Source organism: Coturnix japonica, chromosome Z (assembly GCF_054131305.1).
Source record: "Coturnix japonica strain WE chromosome Z, WE-NBRP24, whole genome shotgun sequence".
Taxonomy (NCBI): Eukaryota; Metazoa; Chordata; class Aves; order Galliformes; family Phasianidae; genus Coturnix; species Coturnix japonica.
In genome coordinates this window covers 3680535-3692951 of record NC_140702.1, presented here as the reverse complement: position 1 = coordinate 3692951, position 12417 = coordinate 3680535, and the positions used below count along the sequence as shown (strand labels likewise).

Here is a 12417-nt window from a genome sequence, read left to right as displayed (position 1 = left end):
CCAGAAGCTGCAGAGTGTCCAGCAGGCTGACATCAAACTTGGAGCACTCGGCAAGCGTCTGGAGGAAAACTGCACACAGCTCCAGGAGATGGGGACAAAGCTGAGGCCGCACGGAAATCCCAAACGGGAATGCTCCAACCCCCAGGAAAAGCTGGGGGAGCCGAACGTTTGGACAGCGGCAGTCTGCATCATGCATTGTCGCAGACCATCACCACCAATACGAAGATTCATAGCTCGTCACAGCTACAATGCTTTTGAGGGCCCGAATGAGGACCCAGAAAACGAGCTTCCACTGACAGCTGGACAATACGTTTACATCTGTGGAGACATGGATGAGGATGGCTGGTTTCTGGGAGAGCTGACAGACGGCACAAGAGGACTGGTTCCTTCCAATCTGGTGGAAGAAGTTTCAGATGATGAGCTGGATACCACCGTGCCTCCAGGGCTTCGTGATCTCCTGCTGGATACCGATGACGAAGAGAGACCAGGCAGCAGGAGAGGGGCAGAAAGTGATGGTGATGAAGCGTGCCAGAAGCTGCAGAGTGTCCAGCAGGCTGACATCAAACTTGGAGCACTCGGCAAGCGTCTGGAGGAAAACTGCACACAGCTCCAGGAGATGGGGACAAAGCTGAGGCCGCACGGAAATCCCAAACGGGAATGCTCCAACCCCCAGGAAAAGCTGGGGGAGCCGAACGTTTGGACAGCGGCAGTCTGCATCATGCATTGTCGCAGACCATCACCACCAATACGAAGATTCATAGCTCGTCACAGCTACAATCCTTTTGAGGGCCCGAATGAGGACCCAGAAAACGAGCTTCCACTGACAGCTGGACAATACGTTTACATCTGTGGAGACATGGATGAGGATGGCTGGTTTCTGGGAGAGCTGACAGACGGCACAAGAGGACTGGTTCCTTCCAATCTGGTGGAAGAAGTTTCAGATGATGAGCTAGATACCACCGTGCCTCCAGGGCTTCGTGATCTCCTGCTGGATACCGATGACGAAGAGAGACCAGGCAGCAGGAGAGGGGCAGAAAGTGATGGTGATGAAGCGTGCCAGAAGCTGCAGAGTGTCCAGCAGGCTGACATCAAACTTGGAGCACTCGGCAAGCGTCTGGAGGAAAACTGCACACAGCTCCAGGAGATGGGGACAAAGCTGAGGCCGCACGGAAATCCCAAACGGGAATGCTCCAACCCCCAGGAAAAGCTGGGGGAGCCGAACGTTTGGACAGCGGCAGTCTGCATCATGCATTGTCGCAGACCATCACCACCAATACGAAGATTCATAGCTCGTCACAGCTACAATGCTTTTGAGGGCCAGAATGAGGACCCAGAAAAGGAGCTTCCACTGACAGCTGGACAATACGTTTACATCTGTGGAGACATGGATGAGGATGGCTGGTTTCTGGGAGAGCTGACAGACGGCACAAGAGGACTGGTTCCTTCCAATCTGGTGAAGAAGTTTCAGATGATGAGCTGGATACCACCGTGCCTCCAGGGCTTCGTGATCTCCTGCTGGATACCGATGACGAAGAGAGACCAGGCAGCAGGAGAGGGGCAGAAAGTGATGGTGATGAAGCGTGCCAGAAGCTGCAGAGTGTCCAGCAGGCTGACATCAAACTTGGAGCACTCGGCAAGCGTCTGGAGGAAAACTGCACACAGCTCCAGGAGATGGGGACAAAGCTGAGGCCGCACGGAAATCCCAAACGGGAATGCTCCAAACCCCAGGAAAAGCTGGGGGAGCCGAACGTTTGGACAGCGGCAGTCTGCATCATGCATTGTCGCAGACCATCACCACCAATACGAAGATTCATAGCTCGTCACAGCTACAATCCTTTTGAGGGCCCGAATGAGGACCCAGAAAACGAGCTTCCACTGACAGCTGGACAATACGTTTACATCTGTGGAGACATGGATGAGGATGGCTGGTTTCTGGGAGAGCTGACAGACGGCACAAGAGGACTGGTTCCTTCCAATCTGGTGGAAGAAGTTTCAGATGATGAGCTGGATACCACCGTGCCTCCAGGGCTTCGTGATCTCCTGCTGGATACTGATGACGAAGAGAGACCAGGCAGCAGGAGAGGGGCAGAAAGTGACGGTGATTAAGCGTGCCAGAAGCTTCAGAGCAACTTGGAGCACTCGGCAAGCGTCTGGGTAAAAACTTCACACAGCTCCAGGAGATGGGGACAAAGCTGTGGCCACACCGAAATCCCAAACGGGAATGCTCCAACCCCCAGGAAAATCTGGGGGAGCCGAACGTTTGGACAGTAGCAGTCTGCATTTATATATACATATATTATATGTATAAGTATACTATATACATAATACTATATATTATGTACTATATAAAATAATATAAATGATATATATATATGTGAAGTTTCGGATGATGGCGTGGATACCACCGTGCCTCCAGGGCTTCGTGATCTCCTGCTGGATACCGATGACGAAGAGAGACCAGGCAGCAGGAGAGGGGCAGAAAGTGATGGTGATGAAGCGTGCCAGAAGCTGCAGAGTGTCCAGCAGGCTGACATCAAACTTGGAGCACTCGGCAAGCGTCAGGAGGAAAACTGCACACAGCTCCAGGAGATGGGGACAAAGCTGAGGCCGCACGGAAATCCCAAACGGGAATGCTCCAACCCCCAGGAAAAGCTGGGGGAGCCGAACGTTTGGACAGCGGCAGTCTGCATCATGCATTGTCGCAGACCATCACCACCAATACGAAGATTCATAGCTCGTCACAGCTACAATCCTTTTGAGGGCCCGAATGAGGACCCAGAAAACGAGCTTCCACTGACAGCTGGACAATACGTTTACATCTGTGGAGACATGGATGAGGATGGCTGGTTTCTGGGAGAGCTGACAGACGGCACAAGAGGACTGGTTCCTTCCAATCTGGTGGAAGAAGTTTCAGATGATGAGCTGGATACCACCGTGCCTCCAGGGCTTCGTGATCTCCTGCTGGATACCGATGACGAAGAGAGACCAGGCAGCAGGAGAGGGGCAGAAAGTGATGGTGATGAAGCGTGCCAGAAGCTGCAGAGTGTCCAGCAGGCTGACATCAAACTTGGAGCACTCGGCAAGCGTCTGGAGGAAAACTGCACACAGCTCCAGGAGATGGGGACAAAGCTGAGGCCGCACGGAAATCCCAAACGGGAATGCTCCAACCCCCAGGAAAAGCTGGGGGAGCCGAACGTTTGGACAGCGGCAGTCTGCATCATGCATTGTCGCAGACCATCACCACCAATACGAAGATTCATAGCTCGTCACAGCTACAATCCTTTTGAGGGCCCGAATGAGGACCCAGAAAACGAGCTTCCACTGACAGCTGGACAATACGTTTACATCTGTGGAGACATGGATGAGGATGGCTGGTTTCTGGGAGAGCTGACAGACGGCACAAGAGGACTGGTTCCTTCCAATCTGGTGGAAGAAGTTTCAGATGATGAGCTGGATACCACCGTGCCTCCAGGGCTTCGTGATCTCCTGCTGGATACCGATGACGAAGAGAGACCAGGCAGCAGGAGAGGGGCAGAAAGTGATGGTGATGAAGCGTGCCAGAAGCTGCAGAGTGTCCAGCAGGCTGACATCAAACTTGGAGCACTCGGCAAGCGTCTGGAGGAAAACTGCACACAGCTCCAGGAGATGGGGACAAAGCTGAGGCCGCACGGAAATCCCAAACGGGAATGCTCCAACCCCCAGGAAAAGCTGGGGGAGCCGAACGTTTGGACAGCGGCAGTCTGATTATGCATTGTCGCAGACCATCACCACCAATACGAAGATTCATAGCTCGTCACAGCTACAATCCTTTTGAGGGCCCGAATGAGGACCCAGAAAACGAGCTTCCACTGACAGCTGGACAATACGTTTACATCTGTGGAGACATGGATGAGGATGGCTGGTTTCTGGGAGAGCTGACAGACGGCACAAGAGGACTGGTTCCTTCCAATCTGGTGGAAGAAGTTTCAGATGATGAGCTGGATACCACCGTGCCTCCAGGGCTTCGTGATCTCCTGCTGGATACTGATGACGAAGAGAGACCAGGCAGCAGGAGAGGGGCAGAAAGTGATGGTGATTAAGCGTGCCAGAAGCTTCAGAGCAACTTGGAGCACTCGGCAAGCGTCTGGGTAAAAACTTCACACAGCTCCAGGAGATGGGGACAAAGCTGTGGCCACACCGAAATCCCAAACGGGAATGCTCCAACCCCCAGGAAAAGCTGGGGGAGCCGAACGTTTGGACAGTGGCAGTCTGCATATATATATACATATATTATATGTATAAGTATACTATATACATAATACTATGTATTATGTACTATATAAAATAATATAAATGATATATATATATGCGAAGTTTCGGATGATGGCGTGGATACCACCGTGCCTCCAGGGCTTCGTGATCTCCTGCTGGATACCGATGACGAAGAGAGACCAGGCAGCAGGAGAGGGGCAGAAAGTGATGGTGATGAAGCGTGCCAGAAGCTGCAGAGTGTCCAGCAGGCTGACATCAAACTTGGAGCACTCGGCAAGCGTTTGGAGGAAAACTGCACACAGCTCCAGGAGATGGGGACAAAGCTGAGGCCGCACGGAAATCCCAAACGGGAATGCTCCAACCCCCAGGAAAAGCTGGGGGAGCCGAACGTTTGGACAGCGGCAGTCTGCATCATGCATTGTCGCAGACCATCACCACCAATACGAAGATTCATAGCTCGTCACAGCTACAATCCTTTTGAGGGCCCGAATGAGGACCCAGAAAACGAGCTTCCACTGACAGCTGGACAATACGTTTACATCTGTGGAGACATGGATGAGGATGGCTGGTTTCTGGGAGAGCTGACAGACGGCACAAGAGGACTGGTTCCTTCCAATCTGGTGGAAGAAGTTTCAGATGATGAGCTGGATACCACCGTGCCTCCAGGGCTCCGTGATCTCCTGCTGGATACCGATGACGAAGAGAGACCAGGCAGCAGGAGAGGGGCAGAAAGTGATGGTGATGAAGCGTGCCAGAAGCTGCAGAGTGTCCAGCAGGCTGACATCAAACTTGGAGCACTCGGCAAGCGTCTGGAGGAAAACTGCACACAGCTCCAGGAGATGGGGACAAAGCTGAGGCAGCACGGAAATCCCAAACGGGAATGCTCCAACCCCCAGGAAAAGCTGGGGGAGCCGAACGTTTGGACAGCGGCAGTCTGCATCATGCATTGTCGCAGACCATCACCACCAATACGAAGATTCATAGCTCGTCACAGCTACAATCCTTTTGAGGGCCCGAATGAGGACCCAGAAAACGAGCTTCCACTGACAGCTGGACAATACGTTTACATCTGTGGAGACATGGATGAGGATGGCTGGTTTCTGGGAGAGCTGACAGACGGCACAAGAGGACTGGTTCCTTCCAATCTGGTGGAAGAAGTTTCAGATGATGAGCTGGATACCACCGTGCCTCCAGGGCTTCGTGATCTCCTGCTGGATACCGATGACGAAGAGAAACCAGGCAGCAGGAGAGGGGCAGAAAGTGATGGTGATGAAGCGTGCCAGAAGCTGCAGAGTGTCCAGCAGGCTGACATCAAACTTGGAGCACTCGGCAAGCATCTGGAGGAAAACTGCACACAGCTCCAGGAGATGGGGACAAAGCTGAGGCCGCACGGAAATCCCAAACGGGAATGCTCCAACCCCCAGGAAAAGCTGGGGGAGCCGGACGTTTGGACAGCGGCAGTCTGCATCATGCATTGTCGCAGACCATCACCACCAATACGAAGATTCATAGCTCGTCACAGCTACAATCCTTTTGAGGGCCCGAATGAGGACCCAGAAAACGAGCTTCCACTGACAGCTGGACAATACGTTTACATCTGTGGAGACATGGATGAGGATGGCTGGTTTCTGGGAGAGCTGACAGACGGCACAAGAGGACTGGTTCCTTCCAATCTGGTGGAAGAAGTTTCAGATGATGAGCTGGATACCACCGTGCCTCCAGGGCTTCGTGATCTCCTGCTGGATACTGATGACGAAGAGAGACCAGGCAGCAGGAGAGGGGCAGAAAGTGATGGTGATTAAGCGTGCCAGAAGCTTCAGAGCAACTTGGAGCACTCGGCAAGCGTCTGGGTAAAAACTTCACACAGCTCCAGGAGATGGGGACAAAGCTGTGGCCACACCGAAATCCCAAACGGGAATGCTCCAACCCCCAGGAAAAGCTGGGGGAGCCGAACGTTTGGACAGTAGCAGTCTGCATTTATATATACATATATTATATGTATAAGTATACTATATACATAATACTATATATTATGTACTATATAAAATAATATAAATGATATATATATATGTGAAGTTTCGGATGATGGCGTGGATACCACCGTGCCTCCAGGGCTTCGTGATCTCCTGCTGGATACCGATGACGAAGAGAGACCAGGTAGCAGGAGAGGGGCAGAAAGTGATGGTGATTAAACGTGCCAGAAGCTGCAGAGTGTCCAGCAGGCTGACATCAAACTTGGAGCACTCGGCAAGCGTCTGGAGGAAAACTGCACACAGCTCCAGGAGATGGGGACAAAGCTGAGGCCGCACGGAAATCCCAAACGGGAATGCTCCAACCCCCACGAAAAGCTGGGGGAGCCGAACGTTTGGACAGCGGCAGTCTGCATCATGCATTGTCGCAGACCATCACCACCAATACGAAGATTCATAGCTCGTCACAGCTACAATCCTTTTGAGGGCCCGAATGAGGACCCAGAAAACGAGCTTCCACTGACAGCTGGACAATACGTTTACATCTGTGGAGACATGGATGAGGATGGCTGGTTTCTGGGAGAGCTGACAGACGGCACAAGAGGACTGGTTCCTTCCAATCTGGTGGAAGAAGTTTCAGATGATGAGCTGGATACCACCGTGCCTCCAGGGCTTCGTGATCTCCTGCTGGATACTGATGACGAAGAGAGACCAGGCAGCAAGAGAGGGGCAGAAAGTGATGGTGATTAAGCGTGCCAGAAGCTTCAGAGCAACTTGGAGCACTCGGCAAGCGTCTGGGTAAAAACTTCACACAGCTCCAGGAGATGGGGACAAAGCTGTGGCCACACCGAAATCCCAAACAGGAATGCTCCAACCCCCAGGAAAAGCTGGGGGAGCCGAACGTTTGGACAGTGGCAGTCTGCATATATATATACATATATTATATGTATAAGTATACTATATACATAATACTATATATTATGTACTATATAAAATAATATAAATGATATATATATATGCGAAGTTTCGGATGATGGCGTGGATACCACCGTGCCTCCAGGGCTTCGTGATCTCCTGCTGGATACCGATGACGAAGAGAGACCAGGCAGCAGGAGAGTGGCAGAAAGTGATGGTGATGAAGCGTGCCAGAAGCTGCAGAGTGTCCAGCAGGCTGACATCAAACTTGGAGCACTCGGCAAGCGTCTGGAGGAAAACTGCACACAGCTCCAGGAGATGGGGACAAAGCTGAGGCCGCACGGAAATCCCAAACGGGAATGCTCCAACACCCAGGAAAAGCTGGGGGAGCCGAACGTTTGGACAGCGGCAGTCTGCATCATGCATTGTCGCAGACCATCACCACCAATACGAAGATTCATAGCTCGTCACAGCTACAATCCTTTTGAGGGCCCGAATGAGGACCCAGAAAACGAGCTTCCACTGACAGCTGGACAATACGTTTACATCTGTGGAGACATGGATGAGGATGGCTGGTTTCTGGGAGAGCTGACAGACGGCACAAGAGGACTGGTTCCTTCCAATCTGGTGGAAGAAGTTTCAGATGATGAGCTGGATACCACCGTGCCTCCAGGGCTTCGTGATCTCCTGCTGGATACCGATGACGAAGAGAGACCAGGCAGCAGGAGAGGGGCAGAAAGTGATGGTGATGAAGCGTGCCAGAAGCTGCAGAGTGTCCAGCAGGCTGACATCAAACTTGGAGCACTCGGCAAGCGTCTGGAGGAAAACTGCACACAGCTCCAGGAGATGGGGACAAAGCTGAGGCCGCACGGAAATCCCAAACGGGAATGCTCCAACCCCCAGGAAAAGCTGGGGGAGCCGAACGTTTGGACAGCGGCAGTCTGCATCATGCATTGTCGCAGACCATCACCACCAATACGAAGATTCATAGCTCGTCACAGCTACAATCCTTTTGAGGGCCCGAATGAGGACCCAGAAAACGAGCTTCCACTGACAGCTGGACAATATGTTTACATCTGTGGAGACATGGATGAGGATGGCTGGTTTCTGGGAGAGCTGACAGACGGCACAAGAGGACTGGTTCCTTCCAATCTGGTGGAAGAAGTTTCAGATGATGAGCTGGATACCACCGTGCCTCCAGGGCTTCGTGATCTCCTGCTGGATACCGATGACGAAGAGAGACCAGGCAGCAGGAGAGGGGCAGAAAGTGATGGTGATGAAGCGTGCCAGAAGCTGCAGAGTGTCCAGCAGGCTGACATCAAACTTGGAGCACTCGGCAAGCGTCTGGAGGAAAACTGCACACAGCTCCAGGAGATGGGGACAAAGCTGAGGCCGCACGGAAATCCCAAACGGGAATGCTCCAACCCCCAGGAAAAGCTGGGGGAGCCGAACGTTTGGACAGCGGCAGTCTGCATCATGCATTGTCGCAGACCATCACCACCAATACGAAGATTCATAGCTCGTCACAGCTACAATCCTTTTGAGGGCCCGAATGAGGACCCAGAAAACGAGCTTCCACTGACAGCTGGACAATACGTTTAAATCTGTGGAGACATGGATGAGGATGGCTGGTTTCTGGGAGAGCTGACAGACGGCACAAGAGGACTGGTTCCTTCCAATCTGGTGGAAGAAGTTTCAGATGATGAGCTGGATACCACCGTGCCTCCAGGGCTTCGTGATCTCCTGCTGGATACCGATGACGAAGAGAGACCAGGCAGCAGGAGAGGGGCAGAAAGTGATGGTGATGAAGCGTGCCAGAAGCTGCAGAGTGTCCAGCAGGCTGACATCAAACTTGGAGCACTCGGCAAGCGTCTGGAGGAAAACTGCACAAAGCTCCAGGAGATGGGGACAAAGCTGAGGCCGCACGGAAATCCCAAACGGGAATGCTCCAACCCACAGGAAAAGCTGGGGGAGCCGAACGTTTGGACAGCGGCAGTCTGATTATGCATTGTCGCAGACCATCACCACCAATACGAAGATTCATAGCTCGTCACAGCTACAATCCTTTTGAGGGCCCGAATGAGGACCCAGAAAACGAGCTTCCACTGACAGCTGGACAATACGTTTACATCTGTGGAGACATGGATGAGGATGGCTGGTTTCTGGGAGAGCTGACAGACGGCACAAGAGGACTGGTTCCTTCCAATCTGGTGGAAGAAGTTTCAGATGATGAGCTGGATACCACCGTGCCTCCAGGGCTTCGTGATCTCCTGTTTGATACCGATGACGAAGAGAGACCAGGCAGCAGGAGAGGGGCAGAAAGTGATGGTGATGAAGCGTGCCAGAAGCTTCAGAGCAACTTGGAGCACTCGGCAAGCGTCTGGGTAAAAACTTCACACAGCTCCAGGAGATGGGGACAAAGCTGAGGCCACAAGGAAATCCCAAACGGGAATGCTCCAACCCCCAGGAAAAGCTGGGGGAGCCGAACGTTTGGACAGTGGCAGTCTGCATATATATATACATATACTTTATGTATAAGTATACTATATACATAATACTATATATTATGTACTATATAAAATAATATAAATGATATATATATATGCGAAGTTTCGGATGATGGCGTGGATACCACCGTGCCTCCAGGGCTTCGTGATCTCCTGCTGGATACCGATGACGAAGAGAGACCAGGCAGCAGGAGTGGGGCAGAAAGTGATGGTGATGAAGCGTGCCAGAAGCTGCAGAGTGTCCAGCAGGCTGACATCAAACTTGGAGCACTCGGCAAGCGTCTGGAGGAAAACTGCACACAGCTCCAGGAGATGGGGACAAAGCTGAGGCCGCACGGAAATCCCAAACGGGAATGCTCCAACCCCCAGGAAAAGCTGGGGGAGCCGAACGTTTGGACAGCGGCAGTCTGCATCATGCATTGTCGCAGACCATCACCACCAATACGAAGATTCATAGCTCGTCACAGCTACAATGCTTTTGAGGGCCTGAATGAGGACCCAGAAAACGTGCTTCCACTGACAGCTGGACAATACGTTTACATCTGTGGAGACATGGATGAGGATGGCTGGTTTCTGGGAGAGCTGACAGACGGCACAAGAGGACTGGTTCCTTCCAATCTGGTGGAAGAAGTTTCAGATGATGAGCTGGATACCACCGTGCCTCCAGGGCTTCGTGATCTCCTGCTGGATACCGATGACGAAGAGAGACCAGGCAGCAGGAGAGGGGAAGAAAGTGATGGTGATTAAGCGTGCCAGAAGCTTCAGAGCAACTTGGAGCACTCGGCAAGCGTCTGGGTAAAAACTAGCTCACCCACAAAGGAACACAGAACGCACCGCTCCTCCCCTCATTCCAGACGCTTATGACATCACCAACGGCCAACAGCCTGGTCCACCATGACCCCCCACAAGGCGGGGAGCCAAGACCACGTGGTCACATCTGATTCCAACACGGCACCACAACATTCCAGGACTCAGTGTGGGCTTGGAATTCTATCCTGGTGTGGCAGCGCAATGGGAGGTGTTAGGGCACAGCTGAAGAGCTGACAGACAACGGACGTTTCCAAAGGAGGGTGCCAGATTAACTCTCAGCATTCTCTTGCGGGGCTCTTAGGAATGCTTCAAACCCATTTTCACTGCCTAGCTCATTTCTAGAAAGTCCAGTTGAGAAATGCTCACTTTGTCTGGGGAACGCCTCTATGCATCATGAATTAAAAATAAAATAAAATGGGCACGCGACCCTATGAAACTTACCTCTCTGCTCTTGCTGTCAGCCAGACACCTCAGATGAGCATGACGTGTCCCTGCTCCTGAATGAAGATCCACCCAAGTCTGTGTTCCTCTCTGCTCCATCTCTGGCTCTAAAAGAAACACAGACAGAGATGATTACAAGATCCTTTGTGCAGACGAAAGACAAGGGTGCACACGAATTTTGTTTAGCAAGAAATACTACAGTCCCAATGGACTGTGGTGGTAGTACTTGTATCCTCATTTGGGGCTGGAGCTCAACAGGTCAACACATCAGAAATAAAACAAAGTGCATCTGGAAGACGTGTCTCAAAGCCCAGAAAATCCAACACGGGAGGGGGCTGGACAGTGGACCACAAGTGTCCATTTCCATTGCAGCTCCCTGTAGAGAACAGCACCAATCAGTAGGCGTGAATCAATTCATTCACAAGCTGCACAATGACTCTGTTCTTTACATGATAAAGAAACACACAGAGATTCCTGACCAAAAAATTGGGAGTTAATAACGACCAAAGAGGTTCCTGTTCCTGCGCCTCATCCTCTCACCCCAACTCCTGGGTGATGCCCACAGGCTTCAAGTCAGCTCTCAAATCCATTGAACTCCAGTCACAGAACTCCATCAAAAAGGATGTCACACATGTGACACTTACATACATTTTGCATCAGAAACAGTGACGCCAGCAGGAGCAGAGAGGTGACTGTCCCCCTGTACTCAGCACTGGTGAGGCCACAACTCGAGTTCTGTGTCCAGTTTGTGGCCCCTCACTGCAAAAAAGACACTGAGGCATTGGAACGTGTTCAAAGAAGGGCAACAAAGCTGGTGAGGGGTCTGGAGCACAATGGGGCCATATGAGGAGATGCTGCAGGAGCTGGGAATGTCCAGCCTGGAGAAGAGATGGCTCAGGGGAGACCTCATTGCTCTCTATAACTTCCTGAAGGGAGGTTGCAGTGAGCTGGGGGTCGGCCTCTTCTCTCGTGTCATTATTGATAGAACTAGAGGGAATGGTTTTAAGCTGCAGCAGGAGAGGTTCAGGCTGGACATTAGGAAATATTACTTCTCAGAAAGGGTGGCCAGGCACTGGAATGGACTGCCCAGGGAGGTGGTGGAGTCACCCACCCTGGGGGTGTTCAAGGAATGACTGGATGTTGTGTTGAGGTACGTGTATTAGTGGGAGCTAGTGGTAATAGGAGAACGGTTGGACTAGATGATCTTTTAGGTCTTTCCCAATCCTGGGAAATGATTCTGTGATTCATACGCTAAGAAGCACGGAGAGGCTCTTTTGTTAAATCTTTCAATAGAGAGAAGAGTTGATATCCGCTTCTCCCGACAACAGAAACACGGTACCACCTTTCCAAGCCAACCCACCTACAGTAGGCGGACAACACACATGTAATCGAGCATGCACATCCCCTCCAGCATAAAAACCCACCTTCAGATCTCTGTGCATTTCCCTTGTTTTACAAAGATGCAGCCTCGCTGCAGCTCCATGGGTCTCACACAAGGCCTGCAGGACCTTCCTCCATAAACC

At 51.9% G+C, this 12417-nt stretch overlaps 1 long non-coding RNA gene across 1 annotated transcript in view; it reads right to left on the bottom strand.

The window, feature by feature from the left end:
* LOC146753557 (uncharacterized) overlaps positions 1–11052 on the bottom strand; it is a 127201-nt gene extending 116149 nt beyond the window's left edge. The window contains exon 1 of the long non-coding RNA XR_014940050.1: positions 10895–11052. This is a non-coding gene — a long non-coding RNA (uncharacterized LOC146753557). The remainder of the gene's footprint in view (positions 1–10894) is intronic.
* Between the last annotated feature and the right edge of the window lie 1365 nt (positions 11053–12417).